This window comes from Primulina tabacum, chromosome 10 (genome assembly GCF_025594145.1).
Source record: "Primulina tabacum isolate GXHZ01 chromosome 10, ASM2559414v2, whole genome shotgun sequence".
Lineage (NCBI taxonomy): Eukaryota > Viridiplantae > Streptophyta > Magnoliopsida > Lamiales > Gesneriaceae > Primulina > Primulina tabacum.
This window is the reverse complement of record NC_134559.1, coordinates 37,775,472-37,790,252: the sequence shown is the minus strand read 5'-3', so window position 1 is coordinate 37,790,252 and position 14,781 is coordinate 37,775,472. Positions and strand designations below refer to the sequence as shown.

Sequence of the window (14,781 nt, the reverse complement as noted above, 5' to 3'; positions counted from 1 at the left end):
ATTATTTAATATGTTGGACTTGTACTCCTACAAGCCCATTAAACATATTCCCATTATATTTAATTTAATATTTAATAAACTCAACTTTTAAGTTTAATAAATTAAATTAATTATAAATTCAACATTTGAATTTAATATTTAAATTATAAATTCAACTCCTTGAATTTATCACCTCCAAAATTTAATATTAAATAAACCCAACTTTTGAGTTTAATAAACTAAATTATCAAATTTTATAAATTCAACTCCTTGAATTTATTCTCTCCAAATTTCATAAATTCAACTTCTTGAATTTACTATATCATAAATTCAACTCCTTGAATTTACTATATTATAATATAAATTCAACTCCTTGATTTTATTCTCTCAATATTTTATATAAATTCAACTCCTTGAATTTATTATCTCATAATATAAATTCAACTCCTTGAATTTATTCTCTCAACGGGAACAAACGATCCAGTGCTTGTGTGACCCTCAATGGTTCAGGGATACAGCTAGCCGTGGGTTCACAACTCCTTGTGATTCAGGACATAATCCTTTATTCGGGCTTACCCTTAATTTGCCCCATTCTATGTATCAACAATTGATCATGAGAATGTCAGAACTCATTTCTGATTGCACCCATCGGATCATGGTAAGAGCGTCTAGTAGCATCGCCCCATGACCCCCTAGGTATCACTGATAGTGCCTGCAAGAACCAGTAGATTATGATTAACGTACAGTACGGTCCCTTCATCTCATATATCCCAATCGAATCTGCAACCATTAGTTCATCGAGGGTTGCATAATAATTCGATAACTATGTGACAACTATAATAGTGGAATCGCGTGTACTATTGGAGAACTCCTTCTCCAACGTACATCTCATACTCTGGCCAGAGATTCCATGCACTATTATTACATCAGATCACATAGGATATCCACACCCGTAGATGAGCGGTGAATCCCCGACTACAATGCACTGGCTCCTATATGTGTCGCAACTGTACCCAACCTCGCCACCTGATGACTCTCCTGGAGCCGATAAATGAGTCAAATCACAGCCCTAGCATATAGAGCCTCAGTTTTGTCCCGGGTCGTAAGGACTAATGGTGTACAATCATAACCATGGACTTATCCTCTCGATGAATGATAACCACTTGGAAAGTCCGAGGGAGGGTTGTTCGGTATAATCATCATATGACTACCCATCTGCATGTTTGGACATCTCTATGCCCTTACCAAGAAACGCAGTACACAACATCACAGATGCTAGTCTCGAGCTCAAGCGGCCTTTATCCCTGTTTTAGGCGGCTGAATCGACTAGGAACGAATTTAGAATATGCAGTGTTTACAAATGAGTTTCAACATCGAATTACGATTCATTTGTATTAAAGCATAATCAAGGACTTTATCTATGCTGTTTGCATGGGCATATAGATAAAGTATAACAAGATCATAAAAAGTTAAATTAAAATAAAGATTGTTTATTACACTTGAGTCAATAAATTCCCTAGCCAACCGTTGGCTTGCAGGGCATCTACTCTAACAATCTACCACTTGCCCTAGAGCCAACTACCCATAACTTTAATCCCATTGCTTCGCGATGCTTCTCAAACAATGGTCCTGGCAAGGGCTATGTAAGTGGATCAGCAACATTATCTGCAGAGGGGACTTTTTCGACTGATATGTCTCATCTTCCCACAATCTCCCGTATGATGTGGAACTTCCTCAGTACATGTTTGGATCGCTGATGAGACCTTGGTTCCTTTGCTCGTGCAATGGCACCAGTGTTGTTCCAGTACAACGGGACTGGATCAACTCCATTAGGAATAACGCCCAACTCTTGGACAAAATTCCTCATCCAAACTACCTCTTTGGCTGAATCAGATGCAGCAATATATTCAGCTTCAATGGTGGAATCCGCAACGGTGTTTTACTTGGAACTTTTCCAAGAGACAGCCGCACCATTAAGCATGAATACAAAGCCAGAGGTCGATTTCGAATCATCTACGTCACATTGGAAGCTAGAATCAGTGTAGCCTTTCAATTTCAATTCTCCACCCCATAGACCATGAACAAGTTCTTAGTCCTTCTCAAGTACTTAAGAATATCTTTCACGGCCTTCCAATACATTGGACCAGGGTTTGCCTGATATCTGCTTGTAACACTCAGAGCGTAAGCAACATCAGGACGTGTCTATATCACACTATACATGTTACTACCAATGGCTGACGCATATGGAATTCGTGTCATCATCTCTATCTCTTCATCAGTTTTGGGACACATTGCCTTAGATAGAGTAATACCATGACATATTGGTAAGTATCCTCTCTTGGACTCTTCCATAGAGAATCGTTTTATAATGGTATCGATATAGGTGGCTTGGGTGAGTCCGAGCATCCTATTTGATTTATCTCTATAGATTTGTATTCCCAATACGTAGGATGCTTCACCCATGTACTTCATGGAGAATTTACTGGATAACCATACTTTAGTTGATTGCAGTAATCCTACATCATTCCCAATGAGCATGATATAATCAACATAAAGTATTAGGAATGTCACTGCACTCCCACTAACTTTCTTGTACACACACGGTTCCTCAGGATTCTTAGCAAAACCAAACTCTTTGATAGTTCTATCAAATCTGAGGTTCCAACTCCTTGACTCCTGCTTGAGACCATATATTGATCTCTGAAGTTTTCATACCTTATGCTCACTTCCCACTGATGTGTATCCCTCAGGTTGAGACATATCAATCTCCTCTTTGATGTCTCCGTTGAGGAATGCAGTCTTTATATCCATTTGTCATATCTCATAGTCATACTATGCTGCTATGGCTAGTAGTATTCTAATGGACTTAAACATAGCAACTGGTGAAAAAGTTTCCTCATAGTCAACTCCTTGCCTTTGAGTATATCCTTTTGCAACCAGTCTTGCTTTGAAGGTCACTACCTTCCCATCCGCCCCAAGCTTTCTTTTGTAGATCCATTTGCATCCTATGGGAACGATTCCCTCAGGTGGATCCACTAATGTCCAGACTTGGTTTGAATACATAGAGTCCATTTCTGACTGCATGGCTTCAAGCCATTTGGTTGAATCAGTATCAGATATTGCTTCTTTGAAATTCATTGGATCACATCCAACACAATGCTCATCGTGGCTTTGTTCATGAAGAAGCGTATATCTTGCAGGCGGTCTAATAACCCTATCAGACCTTCTAGGAGCTTGTACTTCAACTACTGGTTCTTGGAAATGGGTTAAACTTCTACAGTTGAGGAAGTATCTTGAATTTCTTCAAGTTCTATCATCTTGCCTTTTCTATCTAATAGAAATTCATTTTCCAAAAAGGTGGCATTTCTTGAAACAAACACTTTTGCTTCATTGAGACGATAGAAATAATACCCAACAGAATTCTTTGGATATTCTACAAAGTAGAACAAAGTGGATCTACTATCCAGTTTGTCTCCCACTGTCTGCTTCACGTAAGCAGGACATCCCCATATTCTCTCGTAAGAATATTTGAGAGTTTTTCCCATCCATATCTCATATGGTGTTTTATCAACTGCTTTAGCGTAGACATTATTCAACAACATTGCCGCAGTTTCAAGCGCAAAGCCCCAAAATGATGTAGGCAATTCAGTGAATCCCATCATGGATCAAACCATGTCCAACAAGGTTCGCTTACGACGTTCAGAAACACCATTCAATTGTGGTGTTGCTGGTGGAGTCCACTGTGAGAGAATCCCATTCTCTTTTAGATAACCCAAAAATTCAGCATTTAAGTATTCTCCACCTCGATCAGATCGAAGTGCCTTAATACTTCTTTCCAGCTGATTTTCTACTTCAGATCTGAACTCTTTGAACTTTTCAAATGCTTCAGATTTGTGTTTCATCAAATAAACGTACCCATACCTCGAATGGTCATTAGTAAAGGTAATGAAGTAAGATTGCCCATATTTTGTGCTAACACTTATCGGGCCACAAACGTCTGTGTGGATCAAATCCAGTAGACCATGTGCACGTTCCACGTTTCCATCGAATGGAGTCTTAGTCGTTTTTCCTTTTAGACAGAACTCACAAGTAAGTAGAGAATTTATGTTTGACAAGTCAAACATGCCTTCTCCCACTAGTTTGTGCATCCTTCTTTGGGAAATGTGACATAGTCTAGCATGCCATATTTGTGTGGGATTTGGATCATCTAATTTTCTTTTGTTTGTTGTGAAATCATGTTTACTTGGACATTCACTTATCATTTCCAGAACATTTCTGGCACATATAATTTCTTATGTCCGGACTTCTTGCAGTGAAATAAATATGTTCTGACTTATCGGGCTTTGTGGGACCTTTAAGTGTTCTTCGGAGTTTGCCTCTTATTGGGTTTGTTTTTCCTTGTGAGGGGCGGAACATTTCTTTCCCTTACCTTGTGGGTCATTTTTCGTCCGACGAAAGGCCCATTATAAAAATAACAATTTTTTCTTATTTTATGGTGATCTCATAAGTCATAAGCATATTGACTAGCTCTTCAAGACTATCAAAATATCTTATTAAACTTGAAGTTCACCATAACCCCGTCAAATGAGGAATAGAAAGATAACAAATTGATGTTATCAACTAACTCGTTAGGAATCACATATTCCAGGCCCACCACATTTTCAATAAGCCCAGTCATACGTACACCATGCTCATGGGCCAAAGCCCCATCTTGCATACGTGTGGTCATGAGCTCCTTGAAAATAATGTGTATCATTGTAGGAGTTTCATGCACCATGCAACTCTTGCATGTGTATTCGAATGTCAGCAGCATCCAACATTTCCTCAAACTGTCCCTACAGTTCATTTGACATAGAAGCGAGCTTGTTACACTTTAGCTTGCATACTATGGTCTTACCATCTTGCATGCTTTTTCAGTTCAACTGGACTGACATTAGTGTGTATGTCATTTTCTCCAAATTCAGAACAATTTCCCAACCAGTCTTGAAAATTAGATTCGGTTAGCTTGTTAATAACAAAATTAGATTATGTGACGAAATCGAAAAATATACTGATATGGAAACAGAATAATAGTTGCTGATTATTTTAAAATAATTTTAAGATATAAAATATGGATTTTATTTTATAAATCCCCCTCCCACTATTTTGACATTTCCACCACCCTCTGATTAAAAAGGGAAATCGCATTTTCTTAGTGGGCACGTAGAGTCCAATTAGCCAATTATAATCCCGAATAATATCAGCCAATTATAATTTCTAAAAGGTAGAGTCCAATTGCATCCCTATGCAACCTCCGCGTGTTTTGCCTCACGTTTAATAAGGACCCAATAATATGACGCCGTTTATTTTCACGTGTCAAACCAACCCATCAATATTGAATTGTAGTGGACGGTCGCCATGAGTTCCCCCAATAATATGAGCCGAAGTCATGGGAGTTCCACTCAATTCACATCATATGTCCGGTGGAAGTCACAGCTTTCCGGCGTACAGGCCTCCCCAATAATATGAGCCAGACACTGTCCGCGGGTAGCGATCAACATGCAACCACGGTTGATGGAAGGCAAGGAAAAATTAAACTCTTTTAATTTTTACTTTTTCGGTTTGATATAAATTTTGAATCTTATTTAAAATGAGGGATTTTAATTTCAAAAATTGTCTCATCATTTTAATTTAAAAATCGCGTGCCACGAGTTTGTATGTTTGCCGGATTCATGCAACTATATTTACTTAATAATATACATACATGCATACTACTATATATCGCATATATCATAATATGACATTCAACAATAAATAATGATGATCGATCGCCAACACTATTAGATCCATGTGAGCCATACATGGATCCAGGTCCAAACCTAGGTGAATGCAGGGATGCAAATGCAACTATTACAAGAGCTTCCAATATTTTACATGTCTTCATCTCGTTCATCGGGCCCACCATCTTCCAGTCTTGATCTCCCACTATTTCTAATAATTACATTTAAATAGCCATGGCACATAAAGGATACATCTCATGGGGTGGGAACGGGCCATAAACCAAGCCCACTTTAGTAATATCAAATATTAACAAAATGAATAAAAACAGTAAAATATCCTAACATACACCTAACACATTGGTCAAGGCTCTCGATCATCCTTCATGCATTTAATATCAAATGTTAACATCAATTTAGTTAAACAATTTAATTAATTGATTAATCATATATCTAATAATTTTATCACTAACCACCACAATTATTAAAGAATTAATAAATTAAATAAACAAATTTATTTAATTTCCAATTAAATCAAAAATAATTGATTTCTTGTAAAAACTCATTTTTACCATAAATAATTAAAATCATATTCTAATTATTTATTTTACCAAAAAATTATTAATTTTCAAAAATTAAATTTTCAAAAATAAAAATTGAACCAATTTTCAAAAATTTCAATTTTACCCAAAAATTTGAAAAATCAGAAAATTGCACCCTAGGCCCAAACAATTCAAGCCCATTATCCAAAACAGTTCCCGAGACACTCCCGGGCAGCCGCCCGTGCTGCCCGCCCCGCTGCCCGAACGTTGTGCAGACGTTCCGCACGCCGCGCGCTGTGCGGACACTCCGCACAGCGTGCGCACAATCTGCGCGCGTTGGCTGCGCGTCTCTGCGGGCAGGCCGCGCGCACGCTGCGCGCACCCGTGCGCGACCCTACGCGCACGGGCTGCCCGGAACAGCTGGCGAAATTTTAGCCGAATTCCTTCTCTAAGACCCCTTTAATTTGCGATTTTCCGCTTCTGTTAAGCTTCCGTTTCCTCAAGAAATCCACTTAGGAAGTTCTAAATTCGATTCCGGTTCCATTTTATCGTATCCCAGGCATAATAATAGCTTTACATTCGCTATTTTCTTTTTCTTATTTTTTTTTCTATTTTCTGGGAACATTTAGCTATTTTTGTTGTCGTGAGTCGGTTCTGTGCGGAAGGGTATGACGCATATTACTCCATAGACGGTTAACTCATTAAAATAAATTATTTTGACTGTTTTATCCATACTTTACGTAAACAGTCACGGCACGAGGACTTCGAAGGGAGGTCACCCATCCTAGCTCTGCCATCGCGCCAGAACGCTTAACTTCATGGTTCTGATTGGGCGAGAGCAGTGCCGCGTGTTGTCCATCGCCGCCCGCTCCACACGTACTCGAGGGATATAAGAATAAACATCCCACTCAATGTCGGGTGCAATCATACCTGCCCTTATGCACCGGATCCCATCAGAACTCCGAAGTTAAGCGTGCTTGGGCGAGAGCAGTACTAGGATGGGTGACCCCCTTTGAAGTCCAAGTGTTGCACCCCTTTTTGTGTTTTTCTATTTTTGATTACTTGTTGAATGACGATTTTCGGCTCAAATCATCTGAATCTCGATCGGGACCAGATAAGACATGTGAAATAAACGTAGCTCGGGCACTGCCGGATTTGGACAAAATTGTAGGCTAATTTGATTGTAAACGGGCAAACGAACGAGACTCAGTACTCCGCAATGAGCTGGCGAGATTTTAGCCGAATTATTTCTTTAAGACCCTCTAATTTACGATATTCCGCTTCTGTTAAGCTTCTGTTTCCTCGAGAAATCCATTTAGGAAGTCCGAAATTCGATTTTGGTTCCATTTTATCGTATCCCAGGCATAATAATAGCTTTACATTCGCTATTTTCTTTTTCTTATATTTTTTTCTGGGAATATTTAGCGATTTTTGTTGTCGTGAGCCGGTTCTGTGCGGAAGGGTATGACGCATATTACTCCGGAGACGGTTAACTCATTAAAAACAATTATTTCGACTGTATTAGCTATAATTTATGTAAACGGTCGCGACACAAGGACTTCCAAGGGAGGTCACGCATCCTAGCTCTGTCATCGCGCCAGAACGCTTAACTTCATGGTTCTGATTGGGCGAGAGCAGTGTCGCTTGTTGTCTATCGCCGCCCGCTCCAAACGTACTCAAGGGATATAAGAATAAACATCCCACTCAATGTCGGGTGTGATCATACCTGCACTTATGCACCGGATCCCATCAGAACTCCGAAGTTAAGCGTGCTTGGGCGAGAGCAGTACTAGGATGGGTGACCCCCTTGGAAGTCCAAGTGTTGCACCCCTTTTCACGGCACGAGGACTTCGAAGGGAGGTCACCCATCCTAGCTCTGCCATCGCGCCAGAACGCTTAACTTCATGGTTCTGATTAGGCGAGAGCAGTGCGGCGTGTTGTCCATCGCCGCCCGCTCCACACGTACTCGAGGGATATAAGAATAAACATCCCACTCAATGTCGGGTGCGATCATACCTGCACTTATGCACCGGATCCCATCAGAACTCCGAAGTTAAGCGTGCTTGGGCGAGAGCAGTACTAGGATAAGTGACCCCCTTTGAAGTCCAAGTGTTGCACCCCTTTTTGTGTTTTTCTATTTTTGATTACTTGTTGACAGACGATTTTCGGCTCAAATCATCTGAATCTCGATCGTGACCAGATAAGACATGTGAAATCAACGTAGCTCGGGCATTGCCTGATTTGGACAAAATTGTAGGCTAATTTGATTTTAAACGGGCAAACGAACGAGACTCACTACTCCGCAATGAGTTGGCGAGATTTTAGCCGAATTCTTTTCTCTAAGACCCTCTAATTTGCAATTTTTCGCTTCTGTTAAGCTTCTGTTTCCTCGAGAAATCCTTTTAGGAAGTTCGAAATTCGATTCTGGTTCCATTTTATCGTATCCCAGGCATAATAATAGCTTTACATTCGCTATTTTCTTCTTCTTATTTTCTTTTCTATTTTCTGGGAACATTTAGCGATTTTTGTTGTCATGAGCCGGTTATGTGCTGAAAGGTATGACGCAGATTACTCCGGAGATGGTTAACTCATTAAAAACAATTATTTCGATTGTTTTACCCATAATTTACGTAAAGGGTCGCGATACGAGGACTTCCCAGGGAGGTCACCCATCCTAGCTCCGCCATCGCGCCAGAACGCTTAACTTCATGGTTTTGATTGGGCTAGAGCAGTGCCGCGTGTTGTCCATCGCCGCCCGCTCCACACGTACTCGAGGGATATAAGAATAAACATCCCACTCAATGTAAGGTTCGATCATACAAGTATTAATGCACCGGATCCTATCAGAACTCCTAAGTTAAGCGGGCTTGGATGAGAGCAGTACTAGAATGGGTGACCCTCTGGGAAGTCCTTGTGTTGCACCCATTTCGTGTTTTTCTATTTTTGATTACTTGTTGACAGACGATTTTCGGCTCCAATCATCTGAATCTTGATCGGGACCAGATAAGAAATGTGAAATCAACGTAGCTCGGACACTGCCGGATTTGGACAAAATTGTAGCCTAATTTGATTGTAAACGGTCAAATGAACGAGACTCATTCCTCCGCAATGAGCTGGCAAGATTTTAGCCGAATTCCTTCTCTAAGACCCTCTAATTTGCGATTTTCCGCTTCTGTTAAGCTACCGTTTCCTTAAGAAATCCGCTTAGGAAGTTCTAAATTCGATTTCGGTTCCATTTTATCATATCCCAAGCATAATAATAGCTTTATATTCGCTATTTTCTTTTTCTTATTTTTTTTTCTAATTTCTGGGAACATTTAGCGATTTTTGTTGTCGTGAGCCGGTTCTGTGCGGAAGGGTATGACGCATATTACTCCGGAGACTGTTAACTCATTAAAAACAATTATTTTTACTGTTTTATCCATAATTTACGTAAACGGTCGCGACACGAGAACTTCCAAGGGAGGTCACCCATCCTAGCTCTGCCCTCGCGCCAGAACGCTTAACTTCATGGTTCTGATTGGGCGAGAGCAGGGCCGCGTGTTGTCAAACGCCGCCCGCGCCACACGTACTCGAGGGATATAAGAATAAACATCCCACTCAATGTCGGGTGCGATCATACCAGCACTAATACACCAAATCACATCAGAACTCCGAATTTAAGCGCGCTTGGGCGAGAGCAGTACTAGGATGGGTGACCCCCTTGGAAGTCCTCGTGTTGAACCCCTTTTCGTGTTTTTATGTTTTTGATTACTTGTTGACATACTATTTTTGGCTCAAATCATCTGAATCTCGTTCGGGAGCAGATAAGAAATGTGAAAACAACGTAGCTCTGACACTGCCGGATTTGGACAAAATTGTAGGCTAATTTGATTGTAAACGGGCAAACGGACGAGACTCATTACTACGCAATGAACTGACGAGATTTTAGCCGAATTCCTTCTCTAAGACCCTCTAATTTGCGATTTACAGCTTCTGTTAAGCTTTCGTTTCCTCGAGAAATCCGCTTAGGAAGTTCGAAATTCGATTTCGGTTCCATTTTATCGTATCCCAGGCATAATAATAGCTTTACATTCGCTATTTTCTTCTTCTTATTTTGTTTCTATTTTCTGTGAACATTTAGCGATTTTTGTTGTCGTGAGCCGGTTCGGTGCAGAAGGGTATGACGCAGATGACTCCAGAGAAGGTTAACTCATTAAAAACAATTATTTCGACTGTTTTAGCTATAATTATGTAAACGGTCGCGACACAAGGACTTCCAAGGGAGGTCACCCATCCTAGCTCTGTCATCGCGTCAGAATGCTTAAATTCATGGTTCTGATTGGGCGAGAGCAGTGCCGCGTGTTGACCATCGCCGCCCGCTCCACACGTACTCGAGGGATATAAGAATAAACATCCCACTCAATGTCAGGTGCAATCATACTAGCACTAATGCACCGGATCCCATCAGAACTCCGAAGTTAAGCGTGTTTGGGCGAGACCAGTACTAGGATGGGCGACCCCCAGGGAAGTTCTCGTGTTGCACCTTTTTTCGTGTTTTTCTACTTTCGATTACTTTTTGACAGACGATGTTCGGCTCAAATCATATGAATCTCGATCGGGACCAGATAAGACATGTGAAATCAACGTAGCTCAGGCATTGCCGGAGTTGGACAAAATTGTAGGCTAATTTGATTGCAAACGGGCAAACGAACGGGACTCATTACTCTGCAATGAGATTGCAAGATTTTAGCCGAATTCTTTTTCTAAGACCCTCTATTTTGCGATTTTCCGCCTCTGTTAAAGCTTCTTTTTCCTCGACAAATCTGCATAGGAAGTCCTAAATTCGATTCCGGTTCCATTTTATCGTATCCCAGACATAATAATAGCTTTACATTCGCTATTTTCTTATTCTTATTTTTTTTCTATTTTTTGGAAACATTTAGCGATTTTGTTGTCGTGAGCCGGTTCTGTGCGGAGGAGTATGACGCAGATTACTCCGAAAACGGTTAACTTGTTAAAAACATTTATTTCAACTGTTTTAGCTATAATTTTCGTAAACGGTCGCGACACAAGGAATTCCCGGGGAGGTCACCCATCCTAGCTCTGCCATCGCGCCAGAACGCTTAACTTCATGGTTCTGATTGGGCGAGAGGTGTGCCGCGTGTTGTCCATTGCCGCCCGCTCCACACGTACTCGAGGGATATAAGAATAAACATCTCACCAAATTTCGGGTGCGATCATACCAGCTCTAATGCACCGGATCCCTTCAGAACTTAGAAGTTAAGCGTGCTTGGGCGAGAGCAATACTAGGATGGTTGACCCCGTGGGAAGTCCTCGTGTTGCACCCTTTTTCGTGTTTTTCTATTTTTGATTACTAGTTGACACACGATTTTCGGCTCAAATCATCTGAATCTCGATCGTGACTAGATAAGACATGTGAAATCAACGTAGCTCGGACACTGCCGGATTTGGACAAAATTGTAGCCTAATTTGATTGTAAACGGTTAAACGAACGAGACTCATTACTCCGCAATGAGCTGGCAAGATTTTAGCCGAATTCCTTCTCTAAGACCCTCTAATTCGCTATTTTCTTCTTCATATTTTTTTTTCTATTTTTTGGGAACGTTTAGCGATTTTTTTTGTCGTGAGCCGGTTCTGTACGGAAGGGTATGACGGAGATTACTCCGGAGACAGTTAGTTCATTAAAAACAATTATTTCGACTGTTTTAGCACAGTTTACGTAAACGGTCACGACACGAGGACTGCCCAGGGTGGTCACCCATCCTCGCTCTGCCATCGAGCTAGAACGCTTAACTTAATGGTTCTGATTGGGCGAGAGCAGTGCCGCGTGTTGTCCATCGCCGCCCGCTCCACACGTACTCGAGGGATATAAGAATAAACATCCAACTCAATGTCGGGTGCGATCATACCAGCACTAATGCACCGGATCCCATCAGAACTCCGAAGTTAAGCGTGCTTGGACGAGAGCAGTACTCGGATAGGTGACTCCCTGGGAAGTCCTTGTGTTGCACCTCTTTTCGTGTTTTTCTATTTTTGATTACTTGTTGACAGACGATTTTCGACTCAAATCATCTGAATCACGATTGGGACGAGATAAGACATGTGAAATCAACGTAGCTCGGGCACTGCCAGATTTGGACAAAAATGTAGCATAATTTGATTGTAAACTGGTAAACGAACGAGACTCATTACTCCGCAACGAGGTGGCGAGATTTTAGCCGAATTCCTTCTCTAAGACCCTCTAATTTGCGATTTTCTGCTTCTGTTAAGCTTCCGTTTCCTCGAGAAATCCGCTTAGAAAGTCCAAAATTCGATTTTTGTTCCATTTTATCGTATCACATGCATAATAATAGCTTTACATTCGCTATTTTCTTCTTCTTATTTTTTTTCTATTTTCTGGAAACACTTAGCGATTTTTGTTGTCGTGTGCCGGTTCTGTGCGGAAGGGTATGATGCAGATTACTCCGGAGACGGTTAAGTCATTAAAAACAATTATTTCGACAGTTTTAACCATAATTTACGTAAATGGTTGCGACACGAGGACTTCCCAGAGAGGTCACCCATCCTAGCTCTGCCATCGCGCCAAAAGGCTTAACTTCATGGTTCTGATTGGGCGAGAGCAGCGCCACGTGTTGTCCATCGCCGCCCGCTCCAAACGTACTCGAGGGATATAAGAATAAACATCCAACTCAATGTCGGGTGCGATCATACCAACACTAATGCACCGGATCCCATCAGAACTCCGAAGTAAAGCTTGCTTGGGCGAGAGCAGTACTAGGATGGGTGACCCCAGGGAAGTCCTCGTGTTGCACCCCTTTTCGTGTTTTTCTATTTTTGATTACTTGTTGACAGACAATTTCGGCTAAAATCATCTGAATCTCGATCGGGACCAGATAAGACATGTGAAATCAACGTAGCTCGGGCACTGCCGGATTTGGACAAAATTGTAGGTTAATTTGATTGTAAACGGGCAAACGAACGAGACTCATTACTCCGCAATGAGCTGGCGAGATTTTAGCTGAATTTCTTCTCTAAGACCCTCTAATTTGCAATTTTCCGTTTTTTTTAAGCTTCCGTTTCCTCGATAAATCTTTTAGGAAGTCCGAAATTCAATTCCGGTTCCATTTTACCGTATCTCCGGCATAATAATATCTTTACATTCGCTATTTTCTTCTTCTTATTTTTTTTTTCTATTTTCTGGTAATATTTAGCGATTTTTGTTGTCGTGAGCCTGTTCTGTGCGGAAGGGTATGACGCAGAATACTCCGGAGACGGTTAACTCATTAAAACAATTATTTCGACTGTTTTAGCCATAATTTACGTAAACGGTCGCGACACGAGGACTGCCAGGGGAGGTCACCCATCCTAGCTCTGCCATTGCTCCAGAACGCTTAACTTCATGGTTCTGATTGGGCGAGAGCTGTGCCGCGTGTTGTCCGTCGTCGCCCGCTTCACACGTACTCGAGGGATATAAGAATAAACATCCCACTCAATGTCGGGTGCGATCATACCAGCACTAATGCACCAGATCCCATCCGAACTCCGAAGTTAAGCGTGCTTGGGCGATAGCAGTACTAGGATGGTTGACCAACTGGGAAGTCCTCGTGTTGCACCTCTTTTCATGTTTTTCTATTTTTGATTACTTGTTGACAGACGATTTTCGGCTCAAAGCATCTGAATCTCGATCGGGACAAGATAAGACATGTGAATTCAACGTAGCTCGGGCACTGCCGGATTGGGGCAAAATTGTAGGCTAATTTGATTGTAAACGGGCAAACGAACGAGACTCATTACTCCGCAACGAGGTGGCGAGATTTTAGCCAAATTCCTTCTCTAAGACCCTTTAATTTGCGATTTTCCGCTTCTGTTAAGCTTCCGTTTCCTCAAGAAATCCGCTTAGAAAATTCGAAATTCGATTCCGGTTCAATTTTATCGTATCCCAGGCATAATAATAGCTTTACATTCGCTATTTTCTTCTTCTTATTTTTTTTCTATTTTTTGGGAACATTTAGCGATTTTTGTTGTCGTGAGACGATTCTGTGCGGAAAAGGGTATGACGCAGATTACTCCGGAGACGGTTAACTCATTAAAAACAATTATTTCGACTGTTTTAGCCATAATTTACGTAAACGGTCGCGACACGAGGACTGCCCAGGGAGGTCACCCATCCTAGCTCTGCCATCGCGCTCGGAACGCTTAACTTCATGGTTCTTATTGTGCGAGAGCAGTGCCGCGTGTTGTCCATCGCCTCTCGCTCCACAAGTACTCGAGGGATATAAGAATAAACATCCCACTCAATGTCGGGTGCGATCATAACAGCACTAATGCACCGGATCCCATCAGAACTCCGAAGTTAAGCGTGCTTGGGCGAGAGCAGTACTAGGTTGGGTGACCCCCTTGGAAGTCCTCGTGTGTCACCCCTTTTCGTGTTTTTATATTTTTTATTACTTGTTGACAGACGATTTTCTGCTCAAATCATCTTAATCTCGATCGAGACCAGA

At 41.3% G+C, this 14,781-nt stretch overlaps 9 non-coding genes and 2 pseudogenes across 9 annotated transcripts; all 11 read left to right on the top strand.

Moving 5' to 3' along the window:
* Window positions 1-7,193: 7,193 nt before the first annotated feature.
* Window positions 7,194-7,312, top strand: LOC142516701 (5S ribosomal RNA). Its single transcript, XR_012812482.1, has one exon. It is a non-coding gene; the product is annotated as a 5S ribosomal RNA (ribosomal RNA).
* A 677-nt stretch (window positions 7,313-7,989) lies between these two features.
* Window positions 7,990-8,108, top strand: LOC142514214 (5S ribosomal RNA). Its single transcript, XR_012810119.1, has one exon. It is a non-coding gene; the product is annotated as a 5S ribosomal RNA (ribosomal RNA).
* A 171-nt stretch (window positions 8,109-8,279) lies between these two features.
* On the top strand, window positions 8,280-8,398 carry LOC142507535 (5S ribosomal RNA). The gene has a single exon (XR_012805790.1). It is a non-coding gene; the product is annotated as a 5S ribosomal RNA (ribosomal RNA).
* Window positions 8,399-9,083: 685 nt separating this feature from the next.
* Window positions 9,084-9,202, top strand: LOC142512653 (5S ribosomal RNA; annotated as a pseudogene).
* A 683-nt stretch (window positions 9,203-9,885) lies between these two features.
* LOC142511140 (5S ribosomal RNA) lies at window positions 9,886-10,004 on the top strand (annotated as a pseudogene).
* A 682-nt stretch (window positions 10,005-10,686) lies between these two features.
* On the top strand, window positions 10,687-10,805 carry LOC142514813 (5S ribosomal RNA). The gene has a single exon (XR_012810690.1). It is a non-coding gene; the product is annotated as a 5S ribosomal RNA (ribosomal RNA).
* Window positions 10,806-11,488: 683 nt separating this feature from the next.
* LOC142508753 (5S ribosomal RNA) lies at window positions 11,489-11,607 on the top strand. The gene has a single exon (XR_012806956.1). It is a non-coding gene; the product is annotated as a 5S ribosomal RNA (ribosomal RNA).
* A 568-nt stretch (window positions 11,608-12,175) lies between these two features.
* Window positions 12,176-12,294, top strand: LOC142513983 (5S ribosomal RNA). The gene has a single exon (XR_012809901.1). It is a non-coding gene; the product is annotated as a 5S ribosomal RNA (ribosomal RNA).
* A 683-nt stretch (window positions 12,295-12,977) lies between these two features.
* Window positions 12,978-13,095, top strand: LOC142506929 (5S ribosomal RNA). Its single transcript, XR_012805201.1, has one exon. It is a non-coding gene; the product is annotated as a 5S ribosomal RNA (ribosomal RNA).
* Window positions 13,096-13,777: 682 nt separating this feature from the next.
* LOC142516459 (5S ribosomal RNA) lies at window positions 13,778-13,896 on the top strand. Its single transcript, XR_012812252.1, has one exon. It is a non-coding gene; the product is annotated as a 5S ribosomal RNA (ribosomal RNA).
* Window positions 13,897-14,582: 686 nt separating this feature from the next.
* LOC142507252 (5S ribosomal RNA) lies at window positions 14,583-14,701 on the top strand. Its single transcript, XR_012805513.1, has one exon. It is a non-coding gene; the product is annotated as a 5S ribosomal RNA (ribosomal RNA).
* Window positions 14,702-14,781: the final 80 nt, after the last annotated feature.